Source organism: Tiliqua scincoides, chromosome 1 (assembly GCF_035046505.1).
Source record: "Tiliqua scincoides isolate rTilSci1 chromosome 1, rTilSci1.hap2, whole genome shotgun sequence".
Taxonomy (NCBI): domain Eukaryota; kingdom Metazoa; phylum Chordata; class Lepidosauria; order Squamata; family Scincidae; genus Tiliqua; species Tiliqua scincoides.
The window spans coordinates 6538665-6556794 of NC_089821.1; the positions used below are offsets into that span (position 1 = coordinate 6538665).

The 18130-nt window shown below is 45.2% G+C and overlaps 1 pseudogene; it reads right to left on the minus strand.

Moving 5' to 3' along the window:
• Positions 1-14800: 14800 nt before the first annotated feature.
• LOC136637581 (5S ribosomal RNA) lies at positions 14801-14920 on the minus strand (annotated as a pseudogene).
• Between the last annotated feature and the right edge of the window lie 3210 nt (positions 14921-18130).

Below are 18130 nucleotides of genomic sequence, written 5' to 3' on the forward strand. Positions count from 1 at the left end.
GCGCCCTTGGTCAGATAGGTCAGAAAGTGCTCACTTGCTATGTGGCAGGGGAACTGCACTTCACAAAACACAAGTGCAAAGCCCCTTATGAGTCCATACCTGCTTGCGTAGTTCTCTGGAGCCCCAGGTTGGTTCTCTGATCTTTGTAAGGTCATTCCACGCATTTTTAGATACGCAACTAAAATGTTTTCAGTGTAAGAAGCATCAGAATGTTACACTTGCCAGGCAGTAGAGACTGATTGCAGCTTCAGGTCCAGTGTTCTTGATCTGTGGAATGCACAAAATGGCCCTATGATGGCCTAAGAACATAAGAAGAGCCCTGCTGGATCAGACCAAAGGCCCATCTAGTCCAGCTTCCTGTCTCTCACAGTGGCCCACCAGATACCTCCAAGGCCACAAGAGACCTGCATCCTGTTGCCGTTGCCTTGCACCTGAGGCATTCTGAGGTTACCCGCTTCTAACATGAAGAGGTGGCACAGACACATAATGTTTCATCACCGCCACACATTTCCCATGCATTCACCACACTGAAATCAGTGGCTCACTCATCGCAGATGGCAAGATTTCACTTCTAGGTCGTCCCCAGTGAACCAAACAATCTGGGCATAGAAACATGTTTCTGAAGGTAGGTCTGCTGTATCTGTTGCAGTAAGGGCTGCAGAAGGAATAGACCTGAGGGACACCACAAAACACACTATGAAATTGCATCATGTGTGCCGAACCATTTACTATTCATGTAGCATTCTGATTGGGGTGACAGCTGGGTGTGTGTGTGTGATCTGAGTGGAAAGCCAATGTGTCCTCAAGGAACATCTGCACGGAGATGAATCCCAGGGCCTCTGGGAGGAATTTTATCAGGGGGTACAAAGTTTATTTTGGGCCCCTTTGCAAAGGGGGAGAGATGAAACAGAGCGGGGGAGGGTGGTGACGGGCAAGCAAAATGGGGGCAGGGAGGGGCGAAACAGGGTGAGGGGAGGGTAGAGACAACTGGAAAAGCCCAGATCTTTGGAGTCCAGATCTACCCACTCATGTGGCATCAGTAGTGTCCCCAGCATCTCGTATGGGCAACAAGTCTGATAGGAAAATGGCAGATCCCTGGAAATTTCTGGGCCCCCTCCTTTGGCTCCTGGGCCCCCCTTTTTGCCCTGGGCCCGGGTACAAAATACCCCCTTTACCCCTCTCTCCTAGGCCCTACCCCCAGCAAGACGTGCAGGTCAAAGGGAAGAAGGGAGAATATTTTAGCAGGATCGAGGCACATCAGGTGCCTTTTTCCAGTGGGTTGTTATTTGTCCTTCAGTCCAAGGACCAATGGAGCTTTCCTGCACGGCAGCGTTGGCCAAACACATGTGGTTTAATGCTGAATGTGGAGTCATGGCACAGCAGCCCAGTAAACCATCCGCGGTTTTTGGCCTTAGCAGGGGTTTACGTTCCGTCGGCAGACAGATGGGACCGTTTATGTCATTTATTTATATTCATCACCAGCCTGAGGGAAGTACACAGCTTGAATGAGGGCTCGTGGTAAGAGCTTGAATCTCTGGCAAACGTTCGACTGCCATTCCGAGTGAAATGAAAGAGAAAGAGAGAGCGAGAGAGAGAGAGCGAGAGAGAGAGAGAGATTCTTTGCCAACTGAAAAGGACTATCAGTCGTTGATATTTTCTTCTCTCGGATAATGAAAAAAAATATTATGAAATGTAATTTTTACAAACACAAAGAAAAATGGGTGGTTTTTTTTTCCCCATTTTAAGCTTGGTTTCTTCAACCGAGGCAAATTTTACAGCAAGAAAACAGTTATTTTTAGGAGTGGAGGATTAATAGCCTCAAATGGTAACTGCAGGTAAAAGCAAAGTGATGGCTGCTCGCCTTTGAGGCGCAAGAAAAGCAACAAGACCAGTGGTGATGAAAGCTTTTCAAGACGGAGAAAAGGTTTCCATAGCAATCTGTGTTTTTTTATATATTTTTCTTTGAAAAGTTTCTTTTGATAGAGACAGCTGCACTGTGAAAACAAATACTGTCCAAAGTGCATTGAGTCTATTTGACCAGGAGCCGGAGGAAGCCTTTAGTAATGATGTTTTAACAGAACTCTCACGCTGGTCATCTTTATATTTTGATTTGAGAGGGAAGTGGATTTGCATGTCTAGACCATAGTGAGAGAAACTCCTTGTATTCTACAAGCTTAAATATATTCCCACCCCACCCCACCCGTATCTGCGGAGGTTCTGTACCCCCCATGGATATGGACATTGTGAATATGGGAGAACCCTATATAAATGTTGATCTCTTTGCCTACTCACACAACCATTATAGGACCTTTTTCATAGTAGTGCTTGCAGCAAAGTTGTTGCTTGCCTTTATAAAGGGATTGGACAAATTTCTGGAGGAAAAGTCCATCACAGGTTACAAGCCATGATGTGTATGTGCAACCTCCTGATTTCAGAAATGGGCTATGTCAGCATGCCCAGTGCAAGGGAGGGCACCAGGATGCAGGTCACTTGTGGTCTGCTGTGCTCCCTGAGGCATTTGGTGGGCCGCTGTGAGATACAGGAAACTGAACTAGATGGGCCTATGGCCTGATCCAGTGGGGCTGTTCTTATGTTCTTAACTACAATTCCCAGGAAGCCTTGCAGGTCTTCTTGTTGTCTGGTGTGCTCCCTGGGGCATTTGGTGGGCCACTGTGAGATACAGGAAGCTGGACTAGATGGGCCTATGGCCTGATTCAGCATGGCTGTTCATATGTTCTCATGTTCTTCTTGCTTAGCTGAACATTCTTGCTTAGCTGAAGAACCAAACATGCAATCAACCAGCTTGCATGCTACAGAGACTAATCCAACGTTAACAGGAAGCAGTTCCTGTTTCCTGTTAATGTTCAGTTAGGTCCCAATCCTATCCAACTTTCCAGTGCCGATGCAGCCGCAATGCAGCCCCCACATAAGCGAACAACTATTCCCATACTTTGAGGAGGCCTTCATGACAGATCCCTCATTGTAGAAGGCAGCAAACACTCCATTAGCATGGCTATATCAGTGCTGGAAAATAGGATAGGATTTGTCCCTTTGTCTCCTTATAACATGCAGGCTGGATTCTTCAGTTTAGTTTGGTTCTTCAGTTAAGCAAAAGTATTAAGCAAGCACCATCTGCACTGCAATTGCTACTACAGAAAAAAGCAAAGGTACTGGAATGGGCATGTGCGGGTAGGGTGCAGGGGGTCCCCCCCACATCAGTGGATAAGTCAAACTGTGGTTACCGACTCCGTGGATACGGAGGGGCGGGGAGAAGCACCCCTGTAGGTTTCTGGATGCTTCTGGAATCATTCTCTACCAAGTTTGAATCTGTTTCAAAGGTGTGAAGAGGGAGTGAAATCACCATCCAGTATACTTTTGTTCATGTTTGAGCATGTTCGGTGCTGGAGTGCTGGAATCAGTTATGAGTTAAACTCCATGCACCCATTTTTTTTTTTTAAAGATCTATTTTCATACTTACGATCCATGTGAGATTTGGGCCTATAAGTGTCTCAGGGATCCACCTCATGTTAAAGTATTTTGGGAAATCTTGGGGAGACATTACAGTACCTTAAAATGCCTTGGCGTAAAATTCATGGCCGTCCATTTCAAGGGAAAAGTGCACAAACGTCCCATTTTCAAACTTTAGAAGTATATGAATAGGGGATCTTGCACATGGGGGATGTAGTAGTACTTCTGGTATACATTTTAGCCCTTTTCAAAATTCTCCCTACCCCAGCGAACACAATTTATTGTATATCAATTGTTTTTCCTCATAGTGCGCAATTCTCCATTCTGGGAATTCATGTCCCCATTTAAGGCGCAATCCTAACCCCTTATGTCAGTGCTTTCCAGTACTGGCATAGTGGTGCCAATGGGGCATGTACTGCATCCTGCAGTTGGGTGTCACTCACAGAGGCCTCCTCAAAGTAAGGGAATGTTTGTTCCCTTGCCTTGGAGCTGCATTGCCCTGATGTCAGTGCTGGAAAACACTGACATAAGGGGTTAGGACTACACCCTTAGTTGCCTTTTCCCTAAACAAAAACACACCAAATGTTGTAGCCTTTCCTCATAAGGAAGCTCTCCAACCCTCTGATCATTGTAGTGCGCCTCTTTTGCACCTCTTCCAGCTCTACAGATTCTTTCTTGAAGTGCGGTGACCGGAACTGGACAGTGTATTCCAAATGTGCTGTGCCATCGATTTGTATAATGGGATTATAATACTAGAAGACTTATTTTTGATCCCTATCTGAATGATCTTGTAGAAGGAATTTGCCTTCTTCACAGCTCCACAGACACTGGGTCGTCGTTTTCATTGAGCTACCCATCACAATCCCAAAATCTCATTCCTACCTGTGACTGCTGTGTGGTTGCATGTGTGGGGTGGGGAGGGCTTTTTCTATTTTTGTACTGTTTTGCACAGATCTGGTTGGCAACCTTCAGTCTCGAAAGACCATGGTATAAGCCTACAGCACCCAGTATTCCCAGGCGGTCTCCCATCCAAGTACTAACTGGGCCTGACCCTGTTTAGCTTCCGAGATCAGATGAGATCGGGCATGTAATCAACCTGTTTATAACCTGTACCTGTTCATAAGCTTTGTTGGCCGCCTTGGGCACTTGTTTTGGCATGGGAAAGGTGGGGTATACATATCTTAAATAAGTAAATAAATAAAATCAATAAACCTCTTTGCCCCAACAAACTCACTTGACAAATTCAGCATGTTCTTCAAAACATCTCCTTCCTTGGAGACTTGGAGAACTGACCAAATGTGTTGTGGGTGGAGGGTCATCACAGCCTGTTCCTAGACTCACCTCTTACCTGTAGCCCTCAATTCAGACAACAGAGAGCTGCTCCAAGCCTCAACCTTTTTCCATGATCTGGACTGCCTAAACCAGTGGTTCTCACACATTTAGCACCAGGACCTGCTTTTTAGAAAGAGAATCTGTCAGGACCCACTGGAAGTGATGTCATGACCGGAAGTGACATCATCAAGCGGGAAAATTCTTAACAATCCTAGGCTGCAATCCTACCTACACCGAGCCAGGAGTAAGTCCCATTCACTATAATTGTTAACAGAATATACATAGTAGCCTGTTAAAAGTACAGGTCTGTAACATTTCCCCAAATGCAGTCACATGCCATGGTAGCATCAAGTCTAATATATTAAAAAAATTAAATATTGAAATGAATGGGGACTCACCTGAAATTGGCTTGTGACCCACCTAGTGGGTCCCGGCCCACAGTTTGAGAAACACTGACTTAACCCTTCACTTCTTATTCTCACTAATCTTTCCTTCATTCCCTCTTGTCTCTCCCTTTGGAACCCCCAAACCTTCTCTTCTTTCCCCAGGTTCTTCTGTGAAGCCCATCTAATCTCCCTGTATGTCTTCTCCCACCACATCTCACCCTCTTTGCTTTTCCCCTTCTCCTTCTAAGGGGTTCCTCTTTCCTCCCCACTCACATAACATAGGAAGAGCCCTATTGGTTCAGGCCAAGGGCCCATTAATTGAGTGGTCCACCAGAAGCCACAGGGAGCACCCAAGACACCAAGATACTTGCATCCTAAGAACATAAGAACAGCCCCACTGGATCAGGCCATAGATCCATCTAGTCCAGCTTCCTGTATTTCACAGCGCCCCACCAAATGCCCCAAGGAGCACACCAGATAACAACAAGACCTGCAAGGCCTCCTGGGAATTGTAGTTTAAGAACATAAGAACAGCCCCACTGGATCAGGCCAGAGGCCCATCTAGTCCAGCTTCCTGTGTCTCACAGCGGCCCACCAAATGCCCCAGGGAGCACACCTGATAACAAGAGACCTGCAAGGCTTCCTGGGAATTGTAGTTAAGAACATAAGAACAGCCCCACTGGATCAGGCCAGAGGCCCATCTAGTCCAGCTTCCTGTATCTCACAGCGGCCCACCAAATGCCCCAGGGAGCACACCAGATAACAAGAGACCTCATCCTGGTGCCCTCCCTTGCATCTGGCATTCTGACATAACCTTGGAGGTTGCATATACAGGTGTGTGCCACTTAACGACAGGGATATGTTCTCCAATTCCCCTTGTTACACGATTAGTGTACATTAGTGTTACACGATTAAGTGAACATTCTGTCCAATCTTTTGCCTTTGTTGTGTAAACAGACACTCCCTGGCTGCACAGGCTAGTGCGCATTGGAGAGAGATTGCCTCATTGCATTCAGAGCCTCTCTGTTGTGTAAACCGACACTCTGCAGCAGGCTACGGGAGACGCAACTGCCTCATTAAGAGCATCTTTATTGTGCTTTGACCACCGTCATATATGTGGTCCGTTGCTAAGTGAACATTTGTTAAGCGGCTTACTCCTGTTCTCATATGACTGCTCATGACTGCTCATACGATACTCCTTCTCTGCCCCAATGACTTTCTTGGGGCTCCCTTGTTGTGTGAATGTTAGCTGTGGATTCCCTCTGTCTGGAATAAGTGTGAAGGAGCAAACTCAAAGTCAATTGAAACCCCCCCCCCCCTTGAAGCAGTTTTAATAAACTCCAGAGCACCTGCCTGCTTAAACCCAAGAAGACTCTCCTTATACCTGAAGAGGCTCCCCTTACACCCGCTTTCTTGGGTGTAAGGAGAGTCTCTTCAGGTATAAATGGGCACGGCAGCTGTGGTGCTTTTCCATGCACTACAAAGGGACGGTTCCGCTTCACCTGCCACCCCTGTCCCTGGTCATTACAGTGGGCCCATGTTCATGATTGTCCTCCTCCCATATGCACATGCTATTTGTGTTTTAAAAGCACTGCTAGGGATATGTGCACAATCCCCACATGTTCTTTTGTCTTAATGATGGACATTTGGCTGCTGATATTATAAGCAGCACAAGACTCTCCCCAAGATCTCTTGTGTGTACATAACACGCTAAGGGAATATGATTGATCTTACATGTTTCCATAGTTTGCCACCTACCTGCTGCCTCAGCTTGGTCTAATTCTTGGCTCCTCTAGTGTGTCTTTTAAAATAAACAGTACTTCATCATGGCGGGTGTATTCTTACAACTGGAGAACTTCTTAATTCCCTTTGGACTTGCTTGTGGGAGTCCTGGTATTTTAGAAAAATGTTTCACTTGAATCCTCCAGGCCCCTAGGGCCTTTTTTTTTTTTTTTCTTTTTTTTTTGGTGACATCCCACCAGGAGCAAAACAAAGCAAAATTGTTCTTTTTAGATTTTCTCTCAGTTGTACTCGATAACAGTAGATATATCATATAGAGAAAAAGAGACCCCCACCATTCCCCTGGAAACCAAACCTACAGAAATGGTTCACACAGTTCTACTGAACTCAAGAAAGATCCCAAGACCAATATTTTATAAGAGAGTAAATTGACAAAAACTGGTTGATTACCCTTTCATATAGTGAGATGAGAAAGGTGAGAGCAAAAATCCTCCTCTGTCAGTCTTCTCCATCTTCAGGGACCCTACAAGCAGTTCATGGGTAACTGAGTGATATTTCAGGGCCTGAGTAATGTAAATTATCCACACCAATCACTCTGGGGAGAGGTAAGTCTTCTGGTTGATGCACCAGAGTCTGGATTGTTTGTTTCTGGGCTTCCGCTGAACAGAAGGTATTAAGATAGTGGATGAATGGTTAGGACCCCATTGTAGTGGTAGAGAGAGCTGCAGTTAGAAGCTCCCCTCTTTCTGACATAGTTAACTGAAGTACTGTGCTACTGTATGGGAAAAAAGTATGGATCACTATAGCATAATGCAAAGAAACATGGATGTCCTATTAAAATGCAAGTCAAAATTAATTGACTTAATTTCAGTCAGAAAGTGACGTATAAGTTCTTTGAATGTATCCTGTTCCACTACAGATTTTCAAGTAATGGACTGGCCCAACCTTCCATGTTAAAAACCACTTTTTAAAGTAGGTGCCTGGGCTGAAGAACTAAAAACAACACTGAAAGACTGGAATCAAATCCAAATTGTTAATGGTTCAACTCCCTGATTTATAACGTTTGGAAAATCTGAAAATAGTTTGTTTTTTTTGGGGGGGGGGGGAGGAACCAAGGAGGAGCCACTAGGAGGTGAAGACCACACTGGGTGACACCCTCAGGGAGGGCTTGACACCGCTAGTGGCCAACTTTTTGGAAACTGTATTTATGAATAATAGTATCATATTATATATCATTGGAAAGATAATTTCATACAGGATATAATGAAACAAACCATGTTGAACTATCTGTATTCTATCAGAAGATATAGCCAAATAACCAGAAAAGGAACACAACTGCCTTATGTAACAAAAAATGGATTTTTTTATCTCAAAACTAACCAATGAGACTGATTGCTCTGAGAGCCAATGAGGTGTTATTATGACACTTCAGGGAACCTATAAGGTGTTAGTATGAGTCAGCTCTCATTGCCATGGATCAGAGCTAATACTAGAACTCCTGTGTGAATGCCATCAAGTTGGCCACTAGTTTTTTGTTGCTTACTGATTGGTTGGGTGACCTGTACTATTATATAGTAAAATAAATAAATAAAATTAATGGAGGTGACACCAACCCTAGCGATGCCACTGCATTTAGGCTGTGCATAAGATACTGAAATATATTCCGTATGGGTCTGGTATAAGAGGAGGTCCATCAGGGGGTGACACAATGAGGTCTTGCACCAGGTGACAATCACTAATGACACCTCTGGGAGGGAGACTCTGGAAACTCCCTTCCATGGAAGTCCAAGCCAATACATCAGTGTTTCTCAAACGGTGGGTCGGGACCCACTAGGTGGGTCGCGAGCCCATTTCACGTGGGTCCCCATTCATCTCAATATTTTTAGTATATTAGACTTGATGCTCCCATGGTCTGTGACTGCATTTGGGGAAATATTACAGACCTGTACTTTTAACAAGCTACTATGTATATTCTTTTAACAATGATAGTCAACGGGACTTACTCCTAGGTAAGTGTGGGCAGGATTGCAGCTTAGGATTGTTAAAATTTTCCTGCTTGATGATGTCACTTCTGGTCATGACATCACTTCTCAGATTCTCATTCTAAACAGTGGGATCCGGTACTAAATGTGTGAGAACCTCTGCTATACATGATCAGGAAATGAGGTGAAGCCTCCTTTTTTGAATGGCTTTGAATGGGAGTAAATTGGCCGGGGGAGGGGGGAAGGAAGGTATTTGTACTCCATTGGAGTTCACAGAGCATCATCTCAGAAATGATGTAGTTTAGAGGAGAGAAAAAAAATTATTTTCTTGCTAGTCTGTTATACTGTAACTATACTGAGCCTTCAAGATGGGTGGGATAGAAATCTTAGTACATAAAGCAATTAGAAAAAGCCACTGAGAAGCATACGAACCAGTCCCAATTTTAGAACGGCGCATCAGATAATTCCACCCGCCCCCAAACAGGTCAGTGGTTTAATACTCTGCTGCATTGCCAACTAAAATATTAATAGAGCATTGACTAAATATCTCTCTCCAAAAGGCTAGATGGCTCCGAGGTTATTAAGAAATTCTGCATTTGCCTTTGGGGGTTCCCTTGCCTTTTCTGTACCTGCAGATATAGCCTGTTGTGAGCGGAGCTGGAGAAGGCGGCATCAAGGAAAAAAGGGGAGGGGGAAGCTTGCTAATAAATCACATCTGGATGAAATATTCATTAATTCAGTCTGTTCTTTACAAGGCTGCTGCCAGGGTGATACCGGGTGACGAATTGCATTTTGCACACACAGGAAATGGCTGACAAGATACATTGTACAGGAGGAGGATTTCCTGAACGGTCACACACCAAAAGCCAACCAACAAAAGTTGTTTACATCATGAAGCCAAGAGAATAAAGCAACAAAAGGGGGGGTAGCAGCTGCTTGTATCCCTGCCAAATCCCAGTACCACCTTCTGAATGAGGTTATTTATTTTGTTCTCTCTCTCTCTCTCTCTTTCTGCTTGCCTTTCACAATGTCCTACTTTTTGATCTCGCCCCCCAAAATTTGCAGGTCTTTAAGGCCTCTTTTTGCCTGGACTGCTGCTGGAGGGAGGTCATCGACTAGGAAATAAGTTCCTTGCTCCTCCTGCCCTATGCTTTATCTCCAGAGAGAGGAGGTGAACTCCAATCCAAGCCTCACACTCTCATCTATTCATGTGTCAGCAGCCCTCGGAAAGACACAGCGCACAATCAGGCCGCATGTCCCTTTGCTAGAGTGTCGAGCTGCAGCTCTGTGTCTCTGATTGCCTCTTTCATCTCCCGAGCAGTCAGAAGGCAACCCCTGGGCAGCCGGCACAGTGAAATCAGCCTCGGCGTAGTTCCATCTTGTCCACAAATGCCCTGTAACACAAGCAACCTCCTGATAAAGGAGAGTGTTTGAGCAGAATCTTTCCAAGGGTACATCTTTCATTACTAGGCATGGATCTCTCAAGTGGCTCAGTGGGAACTGAATGACATTGATTTACAATGACTTGGAGGCAAAGTTTACTGAGAGTATCTAGAGCCATTAAAATGTAACCGAACTCTTTCTCCAGCAGTAGGGGGTACAGCATGCAGAAGAACTACCCGAGAACTGAAGCGGTCTTAATTATAGTCCCTGCTCATTATTTAGTTTGAAAGAAACCCCCTGTTTCTATGCATCTATGGTTGGTCAAGTATTCATGGTAAATTCCCTGCCGAAGCTGGTCTGCAGTCACAGAGGGCTGAGGATTCTTTTCAGCTTCTATAAAATAGAAGGCATTTCAAAGATGTCCTTTCAAAGTTGTAATCTACTGTGGAGCTGACCTACTGTGGAGTTCCTCTCTCTTACTGGGCTAGTGACCTGGAGGCACAGGTTGTGATCCGGCAGGCAATTAGTAAGCTTACATCTCATTGAAATCAATGGGTGTTAAACAGGCCATGGGCAAGGTTGCAGCCGTCTCCACAATCCCAGCCGTTAGAAATCTTGAATGTGTGTGTGTGGTTTTTTTCTTTTTCTTTTTAGAACAAATTCAGGCAGTTATGATTGACAGATGTTGAAAATGGATAATTTTGATGCAGTAGCGTAGTCAGGACATATGGCACCCAGGATCACATAAACCTTTGGCACCCCATATCCACATATACCTCCCCGGGTTTTAGAAGGCCTCCAGGAGGCTTTCTGAGGGTCGGGGAGGCTGTGTACGCCTCCCCCCCAAGTCTCAGAACATTTCCCAAATGTGATACTTCCAGTCCTGTCTGGGAGGTTTCTTGACATCCCCTCATAAGAACATAAGAACATAAGAACAGCCCCACTGGATCAGGCCATAGGCCCATCTAGTCCAGCTTCCTGTATCTCACAGCGGCCCACCAAATGCCCCAGGGAGCACACCAGATAACAAGAGACCTCGTCCTGGTGCTCTCCCCTACATCTGGCATTCTGATGTATGTGGTACATACACACCCTCAAATGTGGTATTTGGGAACATGTACCCCCACCTCCCTTAGCTATGCTATGCTCCCTTAGCTATGTTTTGGTGACAAATCTGTGCCCTGAAACCTAGTGTTAATAGATAATGAGCTGTGTTTTCAGATCATGATCTGTGTTTCCCAAGAGGAAACTCATGTGACTTCCAAAGGATGAGATGTGCTCCTGTCCATTAATGCAACTTTGTGGTTTTGATGCAATCATTTCCCCCCACACCTTACAGTTGGAGACTCGTTTGGGAGCAGGACTCCGGAAGGGTTTTTTTGTTTGCTTGCTTCTTTTGATTCATTGTCAGGAGCAAAATAACTAGCTATTTGAGAATATTCCCCATCTGAGCATCCCTGGCAAGTACTTTGATTAAAGGGATGCCTCAATTTCATTTGCAAGATGTGAAGTTGGGGACCACCTGAGAGATTTTGAGAGGGAGCTGGAAAAGAGGTAAAGCCAGAAATGGATTTACCAGTATTTTAACTGCATTCCTGGATCTCAGAACAGCTGTTTCCCCCCAGGCAGTGGCGTCACTAGGATTCACGTCACCCCATGCGGGAGGCCTGCGCGTCTTCCGATTCAGTGGGCAGGGCAATGCCCCAGGTGGTGGGCGTGGTGATGTACCATCGCCCTGCCCCCACTGATTTTTTGGCTGTACCTTTTGTTAGAACACAGTTATTTCAATGTGGTTTGTTTCATTGCATTCTGCATGAAATTACGCGTTGATTGATATACAACATGATGGTTTTATTCCTCCAAACTCTGATTTTAGTGATTTTGAAAACTTGTAGAGTCACACACACACACATACCCCGTGTCAACTTACTAATATCTTATTGCAGCAGTTCTCAAACTTTTAGCACTGGGACCCACTTTTTAGAATGATAATCTGTCCAGGACCCATTGGAAGTGATGTCATGGCCAGAAGTGACATCATCAAGCAAATTAAAATAAATAATTATAAATAATTAAATTAAAATAAAAGAAGTAATTAAATAAGGGGGAGCCAGTCCTGTTCCACCAAGTGAATCTACTCTGAAGTAAGTCCTACTGTGGTCAATGGGGCTTACTCTCAGGAAAGGGTGGGTAGAATTGCAGCCTGTGAACCCAGTCCTATGCATGTCTACTCTGAAGTAAGTCCCATAGTGGTCAATGGAGCTTACTCTGTAGTCTGCCTGCAATAACAACCCTCCCCCCCCCCAAAAGAATCAGTGAGATTTCCAGCCCTCCCAGTGCCCAGTTTAAAGTTCTTCTGTTTCAGGCATATCCAGATAAAGACCCTCCTGGCTTTACAAGTGCAAAATAGAAAACTTTCCCCTTACCAGTTCAAGCCTCTTTTTTTGTCCTTTTTAGTGGGGGGGGGGGGGGAGGCTGCCTTCTGGAGCATTTGTTGCACTCCAGCTTCATCGGATCAGGACCATTCTGGTGTCCTCACATTGCCTCGCCTGACCACCAGCCAAGGCACGGCTGCCTACTCACGAGTAAACGCGACGTGAGTCTCCTTCGCTTTCCATAGGGCTCAATAGACTGCAGCTGGGAGGAAGGGAGGGACCTCCCTCTCCCTTTTGTGTTTTTGGGGACCGCATTCATTGGATCAGGACCATTCTGATGTCCTTGGAGTCCTCTTGACCTGCCCTTTCCAATGGACTAAGCCAAATTCACCTACTCACAAGTAAACGCGGCCAAGCGGCTTCGTTTCAGACTCAATAGACTGGGATGGGACCTCCTTCTCAGGTGTTTTTGGGCGGCTGCATTCATTGAATCAGGACCATTCTGGTGTTGTTGGATTCTTCTCAGCCTGCCCTTTCTGACGGACTTTGACAAGTAGGCCTACACTCGAGTAAACGCGCGATATGGCTCACTTTCACTTTCCATAGGGATCCATTCATTTTTTCGTTCCGGTTTTTTGGTCATAACTTTTGAAGGAAAGGAGCTATTTCAATTCTGTTTTTGTATTGCATTCCACGGGACATTCCGCATCCAATGGTGTATGGCATTTTGCAGTAGCTCCTAAAGCCACAATTTTAGCGTGTCACCCCCCCGGGCAAATCACCCCCTGCGTGTCACACAGTGCGACCCGCACCCCCCTAGCAACGCCACTGCCCCTAGGATTCCTCTGACAGTGATGGCAGGAAGCTGTTCTTTGATTGGCCTTGTCTGAATGACAAGGTAGAGCAGTACCACTCTTTCTGTGCCATCCTCTGTTTTATCTAAAGGCACTACCCGTCAGGACTCTACAGGAATATCCACCGAAGCCATCCTTTGCCTTTCAGATATATGCACAATACCATGGCTACCTTCACTCTCAAAAAAGACCTTACTGGTCTAAAAAATATTGTGACAGCAGTCCATGGCCAGATGATGTTCCTTCTGATTCATTGACAATTTCCAGAAGAAAGTGACATTTCTAGAAGGAGCTCAAATTCATTATCTGTGAATCAGCTGGGATAGAAAGCCCCATGGCCCAATCTTATCTTGGGCCTGCAGCAGTGGATCTCACAATCCGCTGCCATAAGTCCAGTTATGGCTGCATGAAATGTGTGCCATCATTGGGCACTCCAGTGCCACTTGGCACACATAACTGGAGGCTCTGTGCACCTGCCAGTGGTCCACCCAACAGCAGCACTGGAACAGGTAAGGTGGCCAAAGGGGCAGGTCATGGGTGGTTCAGAAGAGAAATAAGGCAGTCGAGGGAGGAACAGGAGGTGGTTTAGGGGAAAATCTCAGCAGTGGCAACAGATGCCAGATCCTATCCCCCTTTCCCATCCCAAACATAACTCCCCCCAGAATTATAGCAGCAAACGAGTGGGTCCAAGCAGACCCATTGGTAGTCATGTGGCCTACAGAGATGTAAGTATATTTTTGTAAGTATATATCTCCCAGGTTGTCTGATTCCCATCACAGTATGGAGCACACACTATTAACGAACAGAGAATAGGATTAGACTGCCGGTCATCCCTTACCCTTTCAATATGGCTTTTTTTTATTGCTGGGCTAGTTTCAGAGCACAAAATTGTGCTTATTTAACTCAAATACATCTCCATATATTTTTTTTTTACATGTGATCTTCTTACAAGTAAACTAAAAAAATAAGTTGTGGCAAAGCCACAGTCAATGCAGACAGTTAGCCTAAAACTCAACAGACTGGTGTCAACCAGAAAGGTATACCGGATTCCATCAGAACATCATCAAATGGAGTCCTCTATCTTCATTCATGACTTGGTTATGGAGTGGACCACATGCACACCGGATATATGGCTGGTGCAGACCTGAGAAGGTTAGCAAGCTCTTTATAGAGGGTAAGTGAAAGTGATCTCAACGAAACAGAGAGCAAGGCTAACTTTAGGTGCATAAATGCCATGGTTGGTTGGTTGGCAACCTTCAGTCTTGAAAGACTATGGTATAAGCCTACAGCATCTGGTGTTCCCAGGCGGTCTCCCATCCAAGTACTAACCAGGCCTGGCCCTGCTTAGCTTCCAAGGTCAGATGAGATCGGGCATGTGCAGGGTAACTTAGACCATGAAAATGCCATGAAAAGCAAATGCCATGAAAAGCAGCTGATAAATCAAAGGGGAAAGAGCCCAAGCAAAAAAGAGAAGGTATCTCAATGCTGAGCAAAAAAGTGGGAAAGAACAAAGAGCATTTATTTAACTTAAAGTCAGTAGGCAACTTCCTTCCATGAAAAAGTATTTATTGCTCCAATTTGAGCATTTCTTGTTCTCAGATTCAGTACTCTCTGACTGGATCCGGCAGTGGCATAAAAGAATTCCAGTGACCATAGGTGGCCCCAAAAATCACACCAAGGCAGCTTCATGACTCAGTCATTATCTCTGTCCATTTGTCTGAAAATGCCCCCTATGGTGGTCCAGCAATAAGAAAGAATGACTTGAGAAGAAGGAAAGCTCATTCTCTTCCGAGCATTATGTACGAGGAAGCTTTTTGGATGCTTTCAGTGTGACTTATCTCCACTCAGAACATAGTGACTGCTGATTGATGGCATTGGGATGTGATTTTTGTTATCTTGTTTTCGCTTCCAGTGGCATAGCCAGATGGGGCACAAAGTGCTAAGTTTTGCAGGGAGCCTCACCGCAGTATGCAAGCAGCCCCTCCCCCTTCAAACCATTCCAGGTGGTGGGAGGAAAATGGAAGCATTTGATTGGAGTGGCTCTGAAGGGAGAGAAAGAGGCCACTTGCACGCTGCAGTGAGGCTCCCTGCAAAATGTAGCGCTTTGCACCCCCTCTAGCTATGCCACTGTTCCTTTCATTTGTGAGCCCCTTCCAGTCCAGGGAGGTAAACAGAAAGTGAAATGAGCCAAAAGTAGATCCACAGTCTACTTGAGTTTGCTAAAAGTACAAGGATGGTGGGATGGGGTGGGCTGGGTTAATAATTTCTTAACTGCCTTTGCATTTATTCAAACTCATGGCTCATTTACAGGAAAAAATCTTGATTATATTGTTAATAGCCATGTTGACAGATTTCAGGCTCTAGCAGAAATGTATCAATGCTCAAACCAAAAAGATAATATATATTTTTTTACACGTTAAGACCCTCCTGGGGTCAATTAATGCCTTTTTTTTTTTTTGCCTAGAGTCGGAGAGCACTTGCTAATGACCGTGTCTTTGAACATTAGCATTAGCAAAGCTCTCCCAAACCACTATCATTAGCCTGCAATGCAGCATGTTGTTGACAGATAACAACAAAGCCCCAGACCGGGAGACGGAGAAATTGATCCAGCAGATTTCCGTTGGATGATGGAAAATGGTGAAAGTGACTGTCCCGGTGTCAGGCTGCATCACTTTCTCTTTTGCTCACCCCCTTTGCTCTCTCTTCCCACCCTCCAACTACATATGATGCAGATAATCCGGCAAAAAAATCAAAATGCTCTGATACCTGATTGCTGGCAGAATGATCGCAAAAACTGTTACCTTGACATATGGCTGCCAACTCTTCTTCATTTCAGACTGATGTTTTCCCTGCACTACCCAGATGAAGTGCAATGTATCTGGCGATGCTTGGTTGTAAATTAATGCAGACTGCAGTGCAGCAATTGTACTTCAGAAAGCCCGGCAAGCCGGCGAAGAGAGAAAGACAAACCAAGTTTTGCTTTATGTCATGAACTGTTAGTTCAAAAAAACTCAGTCTTGTCTTTCCTCTAATGCACTGAATTAAAAAAAACAAAACAGAACAGTCATATAGACCCTTCTTTCGGTTGTTAAGGGGGCAATCCTAGAGCTGCTTCCCTGGGCGTGAGTAAGTAAATGCAATGGGCCTTATTTCTGAGTAAATACGCATAGGATTATGTGGTTCGATTGGTAATAAAACCAATCCCCAAATATGATTTGGTGACAAGGTGAGTATGATTTTAAAGGACTTTTCAAAAAGGTTATATTGACCAAAAACCACCATTGATGAGGCTGTTTTACGTAACTATGGGCGTCACCCTAACCAACTTTCCAGCACCGACTTAGCCACAATGCAGCCCCCAAGGTAAGGTAACAAACATGCCCTTAGCTTGAGGAGGCCCCCTTGACTAACTCCCCACTGCAGGATGCAGTGCACACCACATTGGCGCAGCTATGTCAATGCTGGAAAGTTGGTTAGGATTGCGCCCTCTCATTACAAGAACCTCTTGATCATAACTGACCACTAAGTGCTTTCCTGAGCAGAAAGTTGTCCCAGAACTGGGTCCACCTGTGAAAAAGTCCAGTGTTTCCCAAGTTGTGGGTCACAGCCTGATTGTTGGTGGGTCGTGAAATCGACAAGCTAATAGCTGACAAGGAAAATGTGTTGAGTCCAATGGAAACAGAAATGGAGCTGTGTGTGTGTTTACTCATGAGCAGGCGACTGTGCCTAAGTCCACTTCGAAGGGAAACCAAGGGGAATTCATTGCCACAAGAATGGTTCCAATTTGATGAATGCAGGCCCCCAAAATCACTCCAGAATAAGCCCTCCCCCCCAGATGTCAAGGAAAATGTACTGTATTGAACCTTACGGAAAGAAAAATTGAGCCCCACATGGACATTTACTTGCACATAGTAAACGTGCCTTGCAAACTTGCAAACATGCCTTGGCCGGGAGAAGGGAAATGCAAGGCCACCAGAATGTTTCTGATACAATGAACATGGAGCTCAACAAACTCTGCAGAAGGCAGTCCACCCCCATAGTAAAAAGGATAAAAACAGAGGCTTGAAGAACTAGTAAAGTGAAACTGAGGTGTTTTTTGTTTTTTTTAAGGTCTTGTGATGTTAGGTGGGTCTTGATAAGAGCAGTGATTTTCAACCAGTGTGCCCCCGTGAAGGATCCATAGGTGTGCTACACGAGTTTGGGGGCAGGGTCATTTATTAGTAGAGCCATTGGGGGATGTGAGCCCCCTACCTGCAGTGTGGCTCGTCAGTCAAAAACCTGATGGTGTGCTTTGACAAATGCAGCGCCTTGTCAGTGTGCCATGAGATGAAGACGGTTGGAAATTGCTGCGATAGAGCGTCGTTTTAAAAAGTGTGTCCGAGGGCTAAAAAGTTTGGGAACCGCTGAACTAGTCCATTGTAAGTGTTATCATCCGAGATTCCTGTGGCAAGTGGGGAAAAAAATCCTGCTATGATCATGGGGATTGAGGCCACTGCAAGCATTCTCCACTCTTGGGACAGTGCAACAATTGCTATCACTATTCTTCCTCCTCTTCCTCTCATTCATTGAATTAAAAAAGGCAGGGGGGGAATGGAGCAGCAGTAGTGCAG